The 20,158-nt window shown below is 44.0% G+C and overlaps 1 protein-coding gene across 5 annotated transcripts in view; it reads right to left on the reverse strand.

The window, feature by feature from the left end:
* Positions 1-20,158, reverse strand: part of PRICKLE1 (prickle planar cell polarity protein 1) — a 103,239-nt gene that overhangs the window by 15,382 nt on the left and 67,699 nt on the right. Inside the window, exon 1 of one of the 5 annotated variants that reach the window (XM_075930223.1) lies at positions 1,490-2,552. The exons of 2 other annotated variants lie outside the window; for them this stretch is intronic. The gene's annotated coding sequence lies outside the window, so the exon portion shown is untranslated. Of the gene's footprint in view, positions 1-393; positions 694-776; positions 1,389-1,489; positions 2,553-20,158 lie in introns of those variants that run through there. 2 more of the 5 variants (XM_075930229.1, XM_006128918.4) reach the window with 2 other exon arrangements.

The following is a 20,158-nucleotide window of genomic DNA, read 5'->3' on the forward strand; positions in this document are numbered from 1 at the left end:
CAACTCTAAATACCAGACACAGCTAACAGAAATCCTCTCTTAAACCTATTATTTCAAGACCAAGTCATTGTAGAAACTAGCTTAAAAAGATCATTCTAATCTTAGAGGGACCACCTGCATTTCAGGCAGGTCTTGTGTCCAAAGGCCAGCTGACAACAAAGTGCACATGTAACAACTCACCAATGGGAGGTTGTTGAGTGAATGGGATCAAATGTGATGCCATCTCGTATGTCAAGCAGCACAGGAGAACTCTGTGAACAGTTGCAGCAAACGCAGCTCAGACAAATCTGGCTTTCTTAACTCACCGCACAAGTAATAAGGTATCAACATCCTATTAACCTCCCTTGCAGCCAAGTCGTAACGGTTAAGTGGCTACAAGAAACAGCACATTACCTCTTTAAAAGGGGGAGCCCTGGCGCAAGTCGCAGCGGGAGCCAAAATCCCCTATGTCCAGCCCGACCTCTCTGCTTCCCCTCCCGCTTGGAATTGCTATTTTAAACCAAGCCCCTACTCCCCTTCCGCCACCCCGCCCCACAGAGCTTGCAAGCCAAGAAACATGGCACGGTAGCCGGCAGACCTCACACCGCAGCCGTGAGCGCTCAGGGGCGGGGAAGGTTGCGGTGCTCAGCACAGCAACCCCGGGGCAGGTGCTAGCAGGGCTCCCAAGCGGGCTTATACACCAGCACTGGGCTCTCCCGCGCCGGAGCGCGGTGCCGGACCGTCCGGAGTCCCTGCCCCCCGCGGAGGCCTCCTCTCCCCCCAGCAGCTGCACTTACCGCGGCTGCCAGAGCATCCCCCAGCCCGCCTGGGGAGCCGCCGCACCGACCTGTCGGCCTCTTCCCCTGGGCTCCCGGCACACAGGCAGCCCCGGGGCAGTGAGCTGCGCACGCGGGACCCGCACCGGGGAGAGGACAGGACAGCGCCCCCCGCGCTGCTGTTTTCCCCTCCTCCGCAGGCTGCAGTGCCCCGGGAGCGCAGCGAGCAGACTGCACTACCTGCGCCTCGCTGCGCCCCAAGCGGAGCGGCCAGGCACCCCTGCGCCTCCCTTGTCCCCCTCCCCCGCCGGGTTGCAGAGACAGGACAGAGCAGCCTCCCGAGCACAGACCTTGCCCTACTAAACACAGTCCTCAGGCTGCCTCCACGCCCTGCCCTCAGGCTGCCTCCCCTCAAGCCTTCTCCCAGCCCCCTCCACGAGCCTCCCAGCATTGCCCTTAGGCAGCCTCCCCCAGTCTCCTCATACTGCCCTCAGCCTTCTCAGAGTCCCCAGTCCCCTCGCCCTCAAGCAGCTTCCTCGGAGCCACTCCCACCCCCTCTCAGTCAGCCACACAGCCCTGTCTCCCTCAACACACCGAAATCCCTACCCCCCTCAGAGTCGAAACAGCGCGCATTTCCCCAGCCTTCTCCCAACCCCCAGCTTCCTTCCAGTCCACCAGCCCCCACACTACACACACACACGTCTTTACAACCCCCCTGAGCCTCCGCAACACACCCGCCTCAAGAAGCTCCTTACTCCTCCCGCAGGCTGTTTACAATCTCCTCCAGCATAAATACTAGCTCCGGCCAGGAGCCTGCCTAGCCTCCAGCCCCGCGCACACACGCTATAATTAACCCCCACTTCAATGGGGCACACCGCGCCGGGAGGAGCAACGAGCCCTGGCCAATACAGTACGGAGTCTACAGCTGTTGGAGGCGGCTGAAGACACCAGAACAAGGGGCTTTATCGGGAAGGCACAGTTCGGAATCATCCCCCCTTGCATTCGGATGAGTAGCTAAGAGGATACACATTCATATCATACTTCAGGAAGGAACCTGTACAAGGCAAAAAGATCGAGCCAAGCACCTACTTCAGGGACTGAATATTTTTAGAAGTAATTTAAGTCACAACACTGAGTACATTCTTTTCGTGTTTGCTTCGTTAATGCTAATTGTGCTTGTAACAGATCTCCCACCACACCCTCCATTGTGTGAAAAGCCTTCCTGTCTATACATAAGCATGCACTAAGAGCTGACCTCTCTGTTCAGTCTATAATTCCTCTAACACTAATCGTTAGAATGGCCATATCCAGGAACTGTCAGACACCTGTGATCCTACATAAACTACAAAGGTACCATAAATTACAAGTGTTATTTGAGAAATTCCTTATCTGCCACTTCATTCTATTTCATGAGCTTCAGGGAGTCAAATCAGTTCTACAGGACACGATGCAAACGTTTTAAAACACCTATGTAAACTTCCCGTCTCTTTCCAACATACCACTGGGAGCATATGCAAGATTACCTTCCTTAACAATCATCTCAAAATTTGTCCATAACAATTAAATCAACCCACTGAGCCAGAATTTAACAAGTTCCTGACCATTTTGAAGAGGTCTTTTAACATATGTAAAGTCAGGGAAGCCTGATGAAGAGATCTGTGTGTCACACTAGAGAAAGGAACAATGCCAGGTAAAAGTCTGTGTACTTAATCAAACAGGATAGTAGAAGGTGTGAAAAGTGAGCTACTATTAATAGTTATACATTAACAAAATTCAAAGCAACCCCATGAATGGGACAAATATTATATGTAGGATTTCATACAAAAAAACCTTAATTAAATACAGATTTAAAGTAATAACTAACACTAAGCAAGAGGAAATAATTTCACAGAGTCAATGCTTTCATGAGCAAGATGGTGTACCATGGCATCACAATAAATCTGGTTATGGTATATATTTGCATAATTGCAAATTAATTAAGAACTCTTAAATAGCTATATAACTGCTTCAGTACCTAGGGACTATGGCCAATAGTAGACTGTAAATACTTCTTTCCATGTCAGAATAAAACCCATATATAAATGTAGTTATTTATAATTGCTGTAATATTTTGAGTCATATGAAGTCTTTGCATTTATAACGTGTTAGTGGACAAACAACAATGTAGGATAGAATGTCATTTTAAAATGTTACCCAAGAACAATTTCTCTCTCACAAGGCAGAGTTAAGGAGTTTAGTTGCACATATGGTTCTGGACACAACTGAACAATGAGCTCTATTGTAAACCTTAACATTTAAAAATATACAAACATGTTGCTGTAAAGTTTGGTAAAATGAATAGCTCAATGGTAAAACTCTTGAGTAGTTTCTCTCTCTCCAGGGCCAAATACAGATAAGGGAAATGTTAGTTTTTTATGAAGGCAGAGATACCAGAGGCTTATAGCTTTAAGTGTAGAGTCTATTTAGAAAACATTTAGCCCTGGTGAGACAATAGAGTTTGTAATGCAGACATGCTTGGCTAGCAGCCAGTGTTGATTCCATCTTTGACAATAAACATTCAACAAGGGAGGAACCACCAACATAGCTGTCGCTTTTACTTCCTCTGCATGTTTAAAAGGTGAAGCCTTTTCTCCAGCTTGAAATAAACTGGCTTTTGGGGTTTCCCTCCCCTAATTGACTTCAAAGGCTGGTAAGCAGTTTCCTCGGCAAAACTATGACTTTAACCGTGAACACCTAGGTCATATTTCCTTTTCCCTATTCCTAACTGTTCTTTGCTTCCTAGGGAAGTCATTGTCAAAGATAATTTATTAGTACTGTATCTCTGGCATAAGAGGCATAAATGGACCTATATAACAGTTTTGTAGAAATGTCTAGTGCTGGAGAGATCACAACATCAATCAGACATGTATTCCTTTTTCCTAAATCTTGACATTGATGCATATTATCCAGTAGTAAAGCCTCTAACATGAAATTTATATGAGGCTAATAACTAAAACTTCTCAGAGAGGTAGCCATGCTTGTTTTTTAAAGTTAAGGACTATGAGTAGTCTTGTTCCTCCTTAGAGATTAACACAAACATATAGAATATATATAAAAAGCTCACAATTCTATAGATTTTTGTTAGTCTCTAAGGAGTCACAAGACTAGTCACACTTTATAACTTGTTTAAAATCAACTAAATACTAGATAGGGCTTCATGATTATCCAATTATTCAGATATAGTCCTATGGAGAGTAGAAGCATCAACTACTGTGGAACATTCACAGTTACTTGTTCCTTACACTCTCCACAGTATTGTCAACTTTATAGGCTATTGCATGTGAGATAGTGATGAAGTAGTTAGCAGACAGTTAATGCTTTCTACAAAAATTAAATTTGAATGAGACAGATTTTATCCACAGGGTGCTAAAAGGAGTCAATCTTGTCTGAAAGGCATTGTTACTGTCAAGGACAAACTCATTCCAAAAAGAAAAGGCATGAGTCATAACTGGGCCCCTCAAGGGCTGCCTTTTGTTTCAGTCAAGTGGAAAGACTGGGGTGGATTGCTTTTTGGGTGACTGCTAAGAAGAAAACAATTTGGTTTTATCCAACTGTAACCATTTTCTCACATCTCTAATCTGTACCTACATTACGTTTTATGAGGTGAAAGAGACTGCTTTAAATTAACCATAATATAGATCTAAATTATCTATGGTATAGTTGTATAGAGCCAACCATTACAAAATACATTTTTGGTGGAAAGGGGTCAGATCGGTGAACTGTGTTAATAAATGGCCAATATTAAGCCTCTTTTACATGGGAAATAGGATACAAGTTCATGTGAAGTTAAGAGTAATTCCTCATTTAACACTATAGATAGGTTTCAGAAAATGATCGTGTTAAGTGAAAACGTGTTATGCGAGGTCAATTTTCCCATTGAAAATAATGGAAAAGGTGGGGGTTGCGTTTCAAGTGGTGGTGTCTGTTGGGACCTGGACATAAGGTTGGGGGAGAAAGGGGACTGGGTTACAGCAGGGAGGGGAGGTGTTTGGGTCTGTGGAAGAGAAGGGGAGGAGAAAGAAGGGGAATTGGGTTGGAAGTATGCCCCTGTGACAGGTCTGTTGGGACCCGCACTGCCTCCGGCGAGGGGGGGGGGTCGCCGGGGAACGGTGCGGCAAGCAGCGAACCTTCCACCACTTTGCAGGGAGGTGGGGGAAGCCCCGCACAGCCGCCAGCAACAGGCCAGCTGGGGAAATCATGTTATTCTGGGGAGGGTCGTGTAATTCAAAAAACATTCCCTAAAAAAAAATATCGTGCTATTGCAAAAACGTATTAAGCGGGCACGTGTTAAATGAGGAATTATTGTACTTATTGCTACTGGCTGGGTAACATTAAGACTACAAATCAACATTTTTAGTCATAAATTCTAAAATGAAAATTTCCAATCTTATGCCACTGCATACATAGAACAGGGAGAAACTTTTCCCTTCCATGAAAACACCATGGCGTAGCTCAGTGGTTCCCAACCCTTGTTATGCTGGGGTCGTCAAACCCATTCTCAAAACCATTCACAAACCTTTGGCAGATTGTTAACATTTGATTTGCACTATTGCATATTAATCATAAAAATAATGAATATGTAAATACAATGTTACCTGACTGCTTAACCCCCAATCCAGCCCCTAACAACCTTTTGTCCCCCACCTCTATGCCCCATGCCCTTTGACCCTTTAACCCCTATAGCCCATGCCAACACCCTCTTGTCCTGTGACCCCCTCCATGCCCCACCATGCCCCCACCCAACACTCCCCAAAGTGAGGCTGTTACTGTCCATAGAAAGGAGGTGTGGCCGTTGGTGGTGCACATGTTCCCTCCTCCTTCACGCTCTCTCCCTTCCCAAGTGCATCTTGCACTCCCATGGATGGTGGGGGGAGTGTAGCACCCTGGCCAAGCCACCATTACTGAGGGGGAACAGGAGAGACCTCTTAAATTAAATTAATGGAGATTGCCTATCTCCTAGAAATGGAAGGAACCTTGACAGATCATCAAGTCCAGTCCCCTGCCTTCACAGCAAGACCAAGTACTGTCCCTGACAAATTTTTGCCCTAAATAGCCTCTTCAAGGATTGAACTCACAATCCTGGGTTTAGCAGGCCAATGCTCAAACCACTGAATTACCCCTCTTCCTGCTCCTGCCTCAGCACTGCTACCAGCAAAAGCGTCCACATGAGCAGAGCATGAAGCCCTGGCTGGCTGCCATTACTGAGGTGGGAGGGAGGTACCACCACTGGAAAAGCTTCTGCACAGGCAGGGGGAGCGGCTGTTGATGGCATGCACATTCCCTCTTCCTTTGCACATACTCCCTCCCCAAGCACAGAGGAGGTAGGAGGGAGAAAGGCACCTCCTGTTCCTCCTTCTCCTGCTGTGGCTCAGCCATCATGGCTGTCAGAGCTGAGCCACCGTGAAGAGCTGGCTTGAGCTTCGGCAGCTGCCGCAGCCTAGCAGCCAGTGGGTCGCGGCCCGGCAGCAGTCCACAGACCGGTGGTTGGGAACTGCTTGCATAGCTAATTACTAATACAAGCCGTCCTCACTAAAAGGCCCAGATACATTCCAAAAAACTTGGACTTATAGCGAAACAACTTAAAGTGGGGGATTTTTTTCCTGCGACTAATTTACATTTGCACAAAGTGGTGAGGTTTGGGGGTTTTTGTGTGACTTAAGAGAGGGGAATGGAAGGACTTACAATGCATCAGTTTCTACAAGTGTCAATTACTTTAGTGCAGAATGGATGTATTCCATTCCGGGGCGAATTATTGCGGGGACGCTCTGTACTCATGCATGACAAGATATGAAACTTGATGGACTAACAGTCTGATATCAAATTTAACACAAATTAACAATATTAGAAATAACCAATGAACAATATGCAATCTCTGTTACAGGAACCACCCCACATTATTGCTTCACAAGACATGCAGTTATGACATTAAAATTCCCAGTGCATACTGAGTGGGACTTTCTCTATTTAAACTATTTTTAGAGTGACTAACTTGCTCAATCTTTTAATTACCTTTCTAAATCCAAACTAAGCATATAAATTTCTTAAAAAGACATATACCTAGAAGAAACATAACAGACATACAATGTTGAGTAACAGGTGTGGTGGTGATGGCATGGCTGGAAACAGCAAGGAGGACTAGTCTATAGAGACATGACATCATTGTAACTAGCAGACCCAGATACACAATAGACCCCCCCAAGAATATACCTATGAAAAAACAAATAAAATATTAATCTGCTCACCTTATGTCTTGCTATCACAGCGCTTTCATGACAAGCAGCCACGAGTCTGGTAGAACAGTTCTTCTCCCTTTATTCTGTCAATGGCTCTACTTTTCTACATGGGTGGACCACCATCCTTGTACAAAACTACTCTGAAGCCAAAGGGATTCCATAATGGGATGCACCTATATATAGATGTAAGACCTGGCCATTTCTGGGAGGGGAATTGTAATATCTCTGGTCTATAGTCTATTAGCCAGTCAACTTGCCATGCTTTAATCCAAGTTCATTTGCATGAAACGATTCTGTTGGTAATAACCAGCTTGATTTTTTAAAACTATTTTTATGAAGTCACATTTTTATTAGAAAGTCAAATAGGTCATGTATTCATACTTTTTTGACCATTTCAGTGTTTTTATTTGTTGAGTTTAATAATCTCACTCTGGTGGCCAAATGAACATCCCTACTAATTCTATTCACCTTTCATTAAATGTGGAAACATCAGAAATTTGTACCCCCAATGCATTATTTTTGCTGTTGAATATTAGCAATTCATGTCTTTTCTATCCCTTTCTCTTGGAAACATCTATAGAAAACTACATAACTAGTAAAACATAAAGGTACTGTTGCTCTCTAAGCATATATCTAGACTACATGCCTCTGCCGATAGAGGCATGTAAAATAGGCTACCCAACATAGTCAATGAAGTGGGGATTTAAATATCCCCGGCTTCACTAAAATAAAAATGTCCACCACGCTGTGCTGGCTCAGCTGATTGTCGGCACAGTGCGGCAGTCAAGACGCAGATCGGTCGACAGGGGAAGTTTTTGTCAACCGCTCCCTTAAGCCTCGTGAAACGAGGTTTACAGGAGTGGTCAACAAAGGCTTCCCATGTCAACCAATCTGCGTCTTGACTGCTGCTCTGTGCCGACAATCAGCTGAGCCGGCACAGCGTGGTGGACATTTTTATTTTAATGAAGCTGGAGATATTTAAATATCCGCTTCATTGACTATGTCAGGTAGCCTATTTTACATGCTTCTGTTGGCAGAGGCATGTAGTCTAGACATACCCTAAGGGTGGGTCTACACTGAAAAATGTTATAGCAGCATAGCTTAGAGATATAGGGCTTATCTATACTTCTTAGAGAACAGTACTGTAGTGTTTAGTGGAGATACTACCTGAGCTGAAGGGAGAGTTTCTCCCATCAAGGCTACATCTACATTGGCAAGATTTTGCGCAAAAGCAGCCACTTTTGCACAAAATCTTGCCACCTGTCTACATTGGCCGCGAGTACTTATGCAAGAACACTGACGTTCTAATGTATAAAATCAGTGCTTCTTGTGCAAATACTCCGACGCTCCCACTCAGGGATAAACCCTCTTGCGCAACTGTTCTTGCGCAAGAGGCCAGTGTAGACAGGCAACATCTATTTCTTGCGCAAGGAAGCCTGATGTTTAAAATGGCCATCAGAGCTTTCTTGTGCAAGAGAGCATCTACACTGGCACGGATGCTTTTGCGTAAAAGCACCTCTTTTGCGCAAAGACACATGCCAGTGGAGATGCTCTCTTACTCAAATACTCTAACGCAAAAACTCTGGCGTTAAAGAGTATTTGTGCAAAATCTTGCCAATATAGACGTAGCCCAACAGTGGTACTACACTTCCTTGAGGGCAGATCTACGCTACAGAGTTGCATCAGTGCAGCAACAGTGGTTCTGATGAAGAGAAGACTCCAGTGAGAGAGAGGACTCCTATTGGCTTAATTATTCCACCTCCACAAGAGAAGGTAAGTCGCTCATCCTCTCTCCTGCTAACACAACTCTGTATACATGGGGGAAGGAGAATTAAGGTTAAGGTATAAGTATGTCAGTCAGGGGTGGATTTTCCACACTTTTGAGCAAGGTAGTTATATTAGCATAAGTTTGTAGTATGCACCACAGCATCACTATGCAGCTATGCTGAGATAAGTTCTCGGCATAGATTAGGGATTTAAGCGAGTAGTTGAGTAGTTGACTACTTGGCTACTCACATTTCTCACCTGCCTTGCTGCCTCTATTTTGGTGGGGGGCAGGGGAGGCTACTGCAAAGCAGCCTCTGCCTGTGGCAGGCCCAGGCTTGCGGCAGGCAGGTGCTGCTCTGCATCTTGCAGAATAGCTCCTGTCCATAGCAGCTCGAGCTGGCCACAGACAGAGGCTTACGCCATAAAGCAGCCCTTTTCCAGGCAGCCCAGGCTGGCCATAGACAGAGGCTGGTCCAGCAGCAGCTCCTGCCTGTAGGGGATCACAGCTCCCTACTGGGACCCCCTGCGGAAAGGGACTGCTGGACCCTTTTGAAATGTAGTAGGAGCTGGGCTCTGCATTTTAAATGTAGTAGGAGCCAGGCTCCCTGCCCGCCTCACTCTTAACAAATTTTAACCGCAGAATGGCAGCAGGGGGTAGCTCCCGAACCCACTGTAAGCCAGGACTGAGCGCTTCCTCCCTTATCAATTAACCATGCAATTGATAGAAATTATTTCGACTGCACAATTACCGAATTACCTGCCTCTTTAACATCCCTAGTGTAGACCAGCCCAAAGTGTTTGTACAACACTTTGTACAAGGGGATACTGGATCTCCTTTGGGGCCTTTTTACACTATTGTAATACAAATAATGAAATATTCATAGATATCAAGTTAATGAACTTCCTAGCCCAAACTCTACTGATGTTAGTGAAGACTCCCATTGACTTCATTAAGTTTTGAAATAGGCTCCGGTCCTGCAAAGCTAAATGCACATTTTGCTTTGGGGGACAGCATGGTCTAAGCTAAGAGACAGGATGCTATACTGGGAGTCAAGAGTCCTGAATTCCATTCTTGGATTTGGCATAGATGTACTATGTGGCCTCAAGGCATTTCTGTTTACTTATTTCTTTAGTACCTAGGCAGCCCCAGACAAAGCCAATGACTTGTTGCACTGGGTACAAACACATAGTAGGAGACGGAAGCTGCTCAGAAGAGCTTTCAGTCTAAAAGAACATGGAGACAATGGTGGGTAGGGAACAGACATAATAGCTAAAAGTCAAATAGCTGGTCAGCAGCAAAGCTAATAAGATAACCCAGGATTACAGAGTTCTAGGCCTTTCTGTATAAGTCTGCTGTACAGCTGGGAGTGAGCTTTCCAGCCCAGGTAGAGCAACTCATGCAGAGTTCAACTTAACACACTAGGGCTCCTCTACACTGAATACTCTGCAGCAGTGCAGTTTCACCATTGGAGCTGTGCCATTGTAGTACTTCAGAAAAGATGCTACCTATACTGTTGGGAGGGGTTTTCTAGTCAGTGTTCATGATCCGCCTCTCTGAAAAGTGTTAATGTGAATGGGAGAATTCTTCCATTATCCTAGCACTGTCTACACTGAGGCTTAGGTCAATTTCACTGCATCACTCAAAGGTGTTGATTTTTCACATCTCTGAACTAATTTCTAGTTTAAACCAGATGTCAGAATAGCAGTGTAAATATTACTACTCAGTAAGCAGCTTGGGCTCTGAAGCCCAACCAACTCCGGCCCTGGGGTCTGAGCTTGGATGACTAGTCTTTGTCTCTGTTGGAGCCATAGTGTCCACACTACAGGTTGGACCACCTTGGTCTGGCACCCTCAGGAGCTGACTGGTCCCGATGAGGGATTTTTCCAGACCATGAGAGGTCATTTCTGGCCCCCCTGCTGTCACCCCCCCCCCATCCTGTTGCCCCCAACTGAGACACCTCACTCTTCTGGCACCACGGGGAGAGAGGAGGAGACAGGGAAGACTGAGGTTCAGGGCTTCCCATAGGCCAGATTTATTTTTCTGGGGTTCCAGAGTTAGTGGATTTTGTGGACCCCCTTAGGCTCTGGAGTGGGAACAAAAATTAGGGATTCAATGTGCAGGACAGGTCTACCAGCGAGTGGGATAGGGATGCAGGATGGGGTGAGTAAGGACGGTCTGGAAGGGAGTTTGGTGGCAGAAGAGGGTGTGGGGTGGAGATATGAGAGGGAGCAGTGGGGGCGGAAGGGGGTTGGGTGAGTAATGCAGAAAAGGCAAAAGGGTGAGAATTCAGCCAAATAGCTAGTCGGGGAAGGAGGCAAAGAAGTGGGGAGTAAAGGAAAATGCAGATTCTGCAAAGTAAAACTGTATCCCCCTCCTCACATCTTCCCTCTGCTCCAGCCTCTCTCCCCTCAGCACCACAATCCCCCCCAGCCTGATCCCCTGCATCACCCCATGCCCCTCAGTGCAACCCCTGCCCCCTCCCATCCTGCCCCTGCCGCCTGATCCCTTGCATCACCCCATGCTCCTCAGTGCAACCCCTGCCCCCTCCCATCCTGCCCCTGCCGCCTGATCCCTTGCATCACCCCATGCCCCTCAGTGCAACCCCTGCCCCCTCCCATCCTGCCCTTGCATCCTCCTTTACCCCCTTTTTTATCCTCCAGATCCCTGTGCCCCCAGTGCACTCACTGGCAGGGCAGTAGCGCTGGGGCAAGGGCCGGGGATGGCCCAAGTTTCTTCCCTGCCCAGACTAGCCTTTTAGCTTCAGACTGTGGCTGCTGGGCTGGGGCAGGCAGAGCCTGGGGCTGGCTCCAGCTCAGCCGGGCACAGAGGGTCTGTGGGGAAGGGACTTCCCGCCCCTGCACACACGTGTGAGGGCTACCCAGCCCCAGATCTGCAGAACAGGGCCATCTCCACCTCCTCCCGAAGCAAGAAGCCTGTAGCCAGGAAGCACGGGGAGGTTAACCCCTTTAGCTCCCAGAAGCTGCACTCCCAGTTTGGGCAGGGGCAGCCACAGGGACACATGCCTCTTCCACCCCCACCCCCCAGCAGGAAGCTGAAGCTAAGTGCTCCAGCCTGTAGCTCTAGCCTCCTGCCTCCAGCCAAGCACCCCGCTGTGCTGGGGAGGGGAGAGAAGAGGTGGGGGAAAGGGCTGAGCTCCCACCCCACATGCTATGGGAAATTGGCTTGCATGCCACTTGTGGCATGTGTGCTGGGGGCTGCCGACCCCTGCTCTAGAGTCTTCTCTCTGCTACATGCCCTAGGGCCTTCCCAAATTCTCTCTCCTCCAACTGACAGGTTACTCTCCCAGCCACCTTTAAATGGAAGTTTCGCTTCCACAGAAAAAAGTCAAAAAACTGCAGGATTTTTTGCATCTTTTCCTGTGTCTGTGCTCCACTATCTGATCGAAGGGAAGATGAATAGTTTGTTTTTTTAAGTTAATATAAGCTTCTAGAATACATTTAGGCCTAGTCAGCATTCCTTGCTCAGTCAAAATGTATTGATTTCAACACCAGTTGTTTGAGAAACATGTGAGGATACAATCTTGACACCCGTTCCTAGAATCTGACTAAAATCAGTTCCATCCCCTCAATCACTTTTATTGGGAACCAAGAAATTGAGCAACGTGGGTGAAGGGACTGCAAAACCACTGTGCAAGGAACACATGTTCTAAATAAGTCTATGGAGAGAATGACAGTGTAAGTGAAATGTGTTCATCACAAATCCAATCAAGTTGTTTAGACTTTAGATACAAATTACCTCAAAATAATATTGTCTCTTTAAAGGTCCTTTTACGTTTCCAATCCAAACAAACAATCCTGGGCAAAGTGAATTCTTCAAATGACTGGATGGCTCTGGCAATTTGCAATAGGATATGGAACCTTTCACCTTTGAGAACTAACAGAAATTCATACTGGATTGCTAGTAAAGGAGAGTTTTTACCATGTGATTGCTGTACTATGGCCCGTAAGAAATCAGTGGTGCCAGTTCAGTTTCATAGTCAACAATTAACCATAACACAAATCATCACTAAATATGACACTAATACTTGCTGCCCATGTTGGCTGTCACAGAAGAGAGACCCAGGGCTGAATAAGGATCAAGAATTAATTAACCTCTCATGCTTTACAGGTAGACCCTAACAGTTTGCGTGATAGAATAACTTGCAGTACTACTGCTTAACAAACTGTACTAATTCTTTAGCTACAAGAGGACTTTTCTCTGTAAGACTGTTATTCTGCTACCTTCCACAATCCTTGAATTCACTCCAACAGTTGTTTTAATTATATGAAACAAGATCTATTTCTTCAAGAGACTTCCCCACCCCCTAACAAATTTAACTTAAGGCATAACTATAAAAAGTTTGGAATGAACAAAGGGTGATTAATAGTTTGAATGCACTGCTTATGTGCCCAAGAAGGCTTCCACTTAAGTCAACAGCAAAACTCTCATAGATCTCCATGAGGGCAGTAGCAAGTGCTATGTTACAACACACACCAGCTATGAATTCTGACAGAAACCCCCACACACCAAACATTGTATATTACTTCTGATTCTATGAAAAAAGCAATCACACCTTAAGCTTTTTCTTTACAAATCAAACCTTAGGCCTATGGGTGACTCTATACTAGAAACACTACAGGGGCACAGCTGTAGTACTGTCATGTAGACACTTACTAGTGATAGAAGTGATTCTTCCATTACTACAGTAAACCTACCTCTCTGAGCGATGGAAGTGAGGTCAACAAAAGAGTTCCAATGAAGAACTAAGCATGTCCATACTGGCCCTTAGGTTGGCTTAATTACATCACACAGGGTACGACATTTTTCACAGCCCTGAGCAATGTAGTTAAGCTGACCTGACTTTGTAGGGATTCCTCACTACAGGAGGAATACCAGGTAATTTGAGTTTGGGCTTTATTTCAGAATCCCGTTTCACAGCCATGTGTAGACGAGGGCAGTTACTTCAGGCTAGTCAATTTCTAAAATGGCGACCAGCCGGGAACATGCAAATCGAGCGCAGGATATTTAAATCCTGTGTTTCATTTGCAATTTCGGTCACCCTAATTAGCCTCCCTAGATTGATCTAGGGGGCTAGTGTAGACGTACCCTGAAATAGTACTAGGACCAAATCAAGTACTGGGACCAAATCAAGAGGATAATAAATACTGATTTGTACTGCTACTTAGGGGATCTTTATTCATCAGACTAGACAAAATGCTTAATGTAAGGAGGGGAAGGAATAAGGTTTAACTAACACTGCTCAGATACCTGCTAAGTATTTTATGAACACAAATATGAGAAAACATGAAAGACTGGCCAAACATTTACAAAATGATTATTTTTGCCTAACCACACAAGGATCACAACCAAAACGAATTTGACTTAGATTTTCTGACTCCAAGTAAACATACTTCTTTTATTCCCCTCAATTCTACTTGAAATTCAAGGTCAGATGGGCAAAAGAATCTATTCTGCAATGTGTTACAGCTGCTTGAATTCCTTATTTTTATGTTTAAATCATCTACAATAAATGAAGTTAAAGTCAATTTAACATACTCATCATGTCATATCGTATCAACAATTTACCTAAGCATTAAACAAATGAGTGTAATTCTCCTAAAATCAAGTCCAATATCCTTACATTCTTCAAAATATGACTTACAGACTTAATGCCCAAGCCTTTAATGGAATGCATACATACTTTATTAATGTGAAAGTTAACAGAATCACATGAACATACACACTGTGTACAGAACTGTGGTCTTAGATTACACCTTACATTATTATGTTTGAGGATTTTATATGTAGCCAGATTACATATAATTTATATGTATTTTTATTATCCATGGTTAAATATAATTCAACAATTGAGAATTGTTTTAAACCCTAAACTTGTAATCTTGGCTTAAGTAACCATCATACAAGTATTTGTTTATTCACAAGTCCTATTAGCTCCATTCAGCTGCTGAAAAAACTGCTGTGTGCGATGCCTAACATCTGTTACTTACCTGGTAGACTCCTAGCTTTCAGCTTTTCTACCACCTTTGGATTTTTTTTTAATGGAGAGTAAAGAAGTAGTAACATACTGCTTTAAAAATATGATGCAATTTTCTCAAAGTAAGCAAGTGCTGATGCATTATATTTCTAAAAAAACTATATTCCATATTTTATAGAGTGTAACAACTAGTAGGTATTCAGTAAGTAGCAGAATCTGAATGAGCATTGCCATTTCAAAAGGGTTTATTTTTAGCTTTTCAATTTTTTTCAAAATATTTTAAAAATATTTTATGGTTAATTTGATAGTTTTGCCTAGCCCAGGTTTGATTTTTTAAAAATGAAGTTTTCCACTTTACTGTTTTGCAACCTCTGTTTGAAATAACTATAGCACCTAACCACTTGAGATGGAATATTTCAAATTTCTAAGGAGACAAAGCTTATCTATACTTATGGGGAGATTGCTACTCCAGAGGTCAATCTTCTGGCATTCCATTTAGCAGGTCTGGTAAGGACCTGCTAAATCGAAAGCTGTGGGCACCCCTGTCAAGCCCAGAACTGGAGTTAGGGAAATTGATGGGAGAGTTTCTCCTGTCAACCTCCAGCTGTGGGCCATCACAGAAAATCACTGTAAGGTATGTCAGCTTTAGCTGTGCAATTCATATAGCTGAAGTTGCATATCTTGTATTGATTTTCTCCACCAGTGCAGACCTGGCCTGCCTCCCAGAGGAGATGGTTTAAGCAAGCACAGAGTAGGTGGAGCCAAAGGCTCACAGCAGCCACAATACATGGCACTGCAATTTTTCACATTCAGAATATCTTCACTTTTGTCTCTCACACACACATATTTTACATCTCTGGTCCACTAAGTTAATGGGTCTCAATCTTTCCAGGTTACATTTGTCTTGTGTACCCCCACATTTCACTTCACTTAAAAACTACTTGCATATAAAAATCCAACATAAAAATACAAAAATGTCAGAAAAATACTATTACTGAAAAAAATGCATATTTACTCATATTTATCCTATAATTATAAAATAAATCTACTGGAATATAAATATTGTACTTATATGTCAGTGTATAGTATAAAGAGAAGTATAAACAAGTGATTATCTGTATGAAATTTCACTTTGCACTGACTTTGCTAGTATTTTTTATGCAGCCTGTTGTAAAATTAGGCAAATATTTAAACAAGTTGCTGTACATCCTGGAAGACATCTGTGTACACTCAGGGGAACAGATACCCCTGGTTGAGAACCACTGCATTAAACCATCACCTTCTCTTCATTCATTCTCCTTACTAGGACTTCTTCCATGATATATATATATATAAGCAACAAGTCAGTGATAATTATAGAACCTGTATGGAGCTCTGCATTTTTTATTCCAAATATCATATTAACAAGAGCCCTCCTCTTCAGAAACATTAATGCAGGAGAGACTATCCTGAGGGGATGACATAAATGGACAACAGTAACAGATAAATTCCATGTAGTCACATTCTTGACAGAAGGCTGGCAAAGAGAGTCTTCTGAGAACATGAGTGAGAGGGAATAAAACAGCTAAGGAAAGGCAACCTCGAGTTTGAGATGCTGATTATGAGGGTTTGAGGAACAGTCACAACTCCTAAAACGTCACCCAATGCAGTTAAAATAGAGGGTTCTCGCCACTCACTCAGTTCTCAGTCTGTGTTAGAAATAAATCCTGACATAAGAAGGTGGAGAGGTGTCTCTTCAGATAGGGAGAAACTAGTTTATGTGGGATTTTACAGTATTAAGTCTTTTGTATTGCAGTTTTAACTTATCTTACCAGGGTAATAAATGATTTTGTCCTGACCAAAATTACCTTCTCCCATTTGTTTGCTGTAAAAAACCCAAACTACTTCTCAGTTTCTTACAACTTTCTTGCTTCAAACAACCTTGTTTTAGGCTGGATTTATTGATTTAAAAAACCAACCCCCAAACTGTGAGAATAGCTGAAGTCAGTTTAGATATGAAGCCATTTGATAGAGTTGTGAGTTCAAGAACAGAACATGCTATGCATGAAATAACTAATTAGATATTCAATGTGTTAGAGGACAGGTTTTCAATAGGGATCAGAGGAGATTTGTGGCCAGATGCTGGTTTATTTGAGCTGACACATCAGCAGCCAGGTCCTGTTTGATTTGCAGAATGAAATAATAAAAAAGATGAACAGTTAGATGGGCATTAGCCATAAAACTGGGATTGTATACCGAAGGAACACCACCTCACTCATTCATGGGAAGAATTCTAGGGATTATGGTCACAGAGAAAGTAAAGATGGGAGGTACCAACTGGCGGAACTCAGGAACGTTAACAAAGGTCTTTGTAATTAATCAGTGTACAGACTATCTAGTTGCCCAGGGCCATTAAGGACAGACTGCATCCACATCTTGATTGTAGTCTATGTTTCTCAATGTGGCCTACCGAAGATGCTGGAGCTTCGGTTTTGCATTTGTACCAAAAGAAGATTAGAAGGGATAGGAAGAATTGGCCATGTTTGCTGGAGCTCTTGGTTATAGATGTCCATCACTAGATAGTATTGAAGAAGTAGTTGTTTCAAGGTACTGCAGGACATCGTATCAATGACGGTTAAGGCATTCCCATTCCTGAGTGTGGATGAGAATGTGGGATTAATGCAAGGGAGATTGTCCTGACATAAATGACAAGAGCAACAGGAAAACTTCCATATAGTCACATCCTTGGTAGAAACTGGGAAGTTGAGGATCCTGTGTTTGTTTTTTTCCTGTTTGTTTTTAAAAGAAGAGGTGGGTAAGTTATTGCTATTAGACCATTAGAAAAAAGTCTTGTCTTGGCAAGATGGGAGGAGGAGGAGGAATAGAAGAGCTGTGGGGAAAGGAGAGACTATAGACTTTCTATCCTTAAGCTCCATGATTCTGAAAAGTTTACTGTTAGCTGCAGCTTTTCTCTGTTATAACGTGAGAGAGTTTTGTGGCAAAATGTTACTTAATCTACTACAAACATAAGCACTTAAAAGTTGCAGATTCATATAAAGGTTTACAGGCACCGTAACAATGGCACAAGCAGTTTAATCAGATCCAGTATTTTTGATTACTTTAATTATTCATAGTTTCCAAGAGTAAAATAAAACTAGTCTCATTTTTTTCCTGACCATTAGTTCCATTTATATAAATGTTATGAGGCTAGTTCCTTTTCCATTAATGTGAATTAAGTGATGTCCTGCTGGGTGCAGGAGCGCTCAGACATGCCGACTGCAGAACAGCTGCTCTCCTCTTTTGGTACTGAATGTTGATTAGCGTCATGGCACACGACTTACTGCTGGGCATATCATGTGTCATGCTATGCAATGCAATATGTAGTGAGAACTCAAAGCAGATCCTATCATTTTGACAGCCATCCTCTCTCTTTCTGCACAGCAGGAAGACAACAAAGCACATGGTCTATATTGGGAAGAATTTGGGACCATCCAGAATAGAGTGTGATATAAGATTTCTGGGGCAATATTGACTACCTGATTGTAAAGAGAGATGTATTCTGAATGATCAAATATAATAAAAACAAGCCATTGAACTGTATGACAATTTTCCAAGTATGACTCTATTATTACTCTTGTAATGATCTCTTATTTTGCCTTATGTTGCTGTATATTTGAAAGATACAAAGACTATCAGGCCAGATAGTGTGATATCAACTTAGAATGAGGGACTAAGCACTAGGAACTATAAAGTTTTTCTCTTAGTTCTACCAATGACTTGCTACGTACATAGACTTGAAAAGTGTCCCCACCCATACAATGGAGTTACTATTTACAGAGTATGGTGAGGACCTGTTACTTGTTAAATGGTGCTTTATTGATCTCATAAAGAAATATGAACATACTGTTTCTTTTATAACCATAACATGAATAGGGTAAACACACACTTTGCTTACAACTCTGGCTTAATTGCTCAAAAGAAACAAAGAAAAAATTCTTCCCTGTTGTGTTTAGGGGACGAGATTACAATAAACTGCTCAAAATTATGGAGAGGAAATTTTCACAGGCCTTGTATTACGAAAGGCTAACAAGGCAAACAAATAAACAAAAATTAATCCTTATCCTTGCCCCCTTGCAGGCCCAAACTGGGGGCAGGGGGACGAGGGGAGATGCACTCCCTCATGGCCCCCTAAGTAACATGCTCCTGCCAGCCAGAGGAAGGCAGGTGCAGTGCGCTGCCTGAGCCTCCCTCCCCCCCATACTCTGGGCAGCCAGGGAAAGGCTGGGGCTAATTTTCTCCGCTTGTTTGGGATGCATTCACACGCTTGTGGTCCATGTTTACAAAAAAAAGCACACATACACCCCACAGAAATTCCTGCATACAGGCCTGCCTTAATAAACAGTTTGGACTAAAATCTGACCAATTCTGTTTTATAGATGTTTGCTCTGAATGTTTCTGGCCAGCTTAGCATAGTATGCATTAGCTAGAACAGGGGTCAGCAACCTATGTATGGCTCATGAGCTATATGGCTCACTAGGGAGCCAGAGATGGCTCATATGGAGCCCCAACTCAGCCCTGCCTTCCTCCCCCCGCAGGAGCAAGCCAGGACTGGCACTACAACCTTTCAGCTCCTGCAAGACTGGAATGCCAGTACCAGCTTCCTGCTGGGGGAGAAAGCCCTGAGCCTCCCCGCCCCACAAACAGGCTAAACGTGGCATGGTGCAATGTTTTCTTTCCCCCCGCATGGGGGAAACCAGGAACCAAAGGTGGCTCCCTGCAGAATGCTATTTATTTTTTTGTGGTGAAAATAGCAACCCTATGACACACTTGGCAACTGGGCCCAGCCCCCAGCCTCCCTCCATCCCCAGTCCCCGACATCCTCCGCTCACCTGGTTCTGCAGGGAAGCTGCGTTCTGGCTTGATCAAGAAAACAAAATGGCCACTGGAAAAAAGCCTGAAGACCAAGGGGAAGCAATGCCTTCCCTGGGTCTTTGTGCTCAACCTCTCCCCTGTTCCTATCCCTATTCTGACTCTGTACACACTGAAAAGGCCATTCTGCTTTATTTTTTATTTTATTTATTTATTTATTTTTGCTCAACATCTTTGGTCTCCCGCTCCCCCCCCAACAGAATTTTCCCCCCAGCTTTGTGTGTGTGTGTGTGGGGGGGGGGGTGTTCAGTATTTTTGGTTAAACCATCTGGCAACCCTATCCTGCAGGCAGATGGGAGCAGCGGGAGGTGTGTTACATGGTGCCTGTCATGAGGCGTGCAAACAAGTGTCCCCCTCCTCATGCCCAGACTCCAACACCCTCACTCATACACACCCTGCCAGACAGTCTGCCCCTAACCCCCCAGCCATAATCCCCTCTGCCCAGCCCCCTGGCCAAAAT

Source organism: Pelodiscus sinensis, chromosome 1 (genome assembly GCF_049634645.1).
Source record: "Pelodiscus sinensis isolate JC-2024 chromosome 1, ASM4963464v1, whole genome shotgun sequence".
In the NCBI taxonomy this organism is placed as follows: domain Eukaryota; kingdom Metazoa; phylum Chordata; order Testudines; family Trionychidae; genus Pelodiscus; species Pelodiscus sinensis.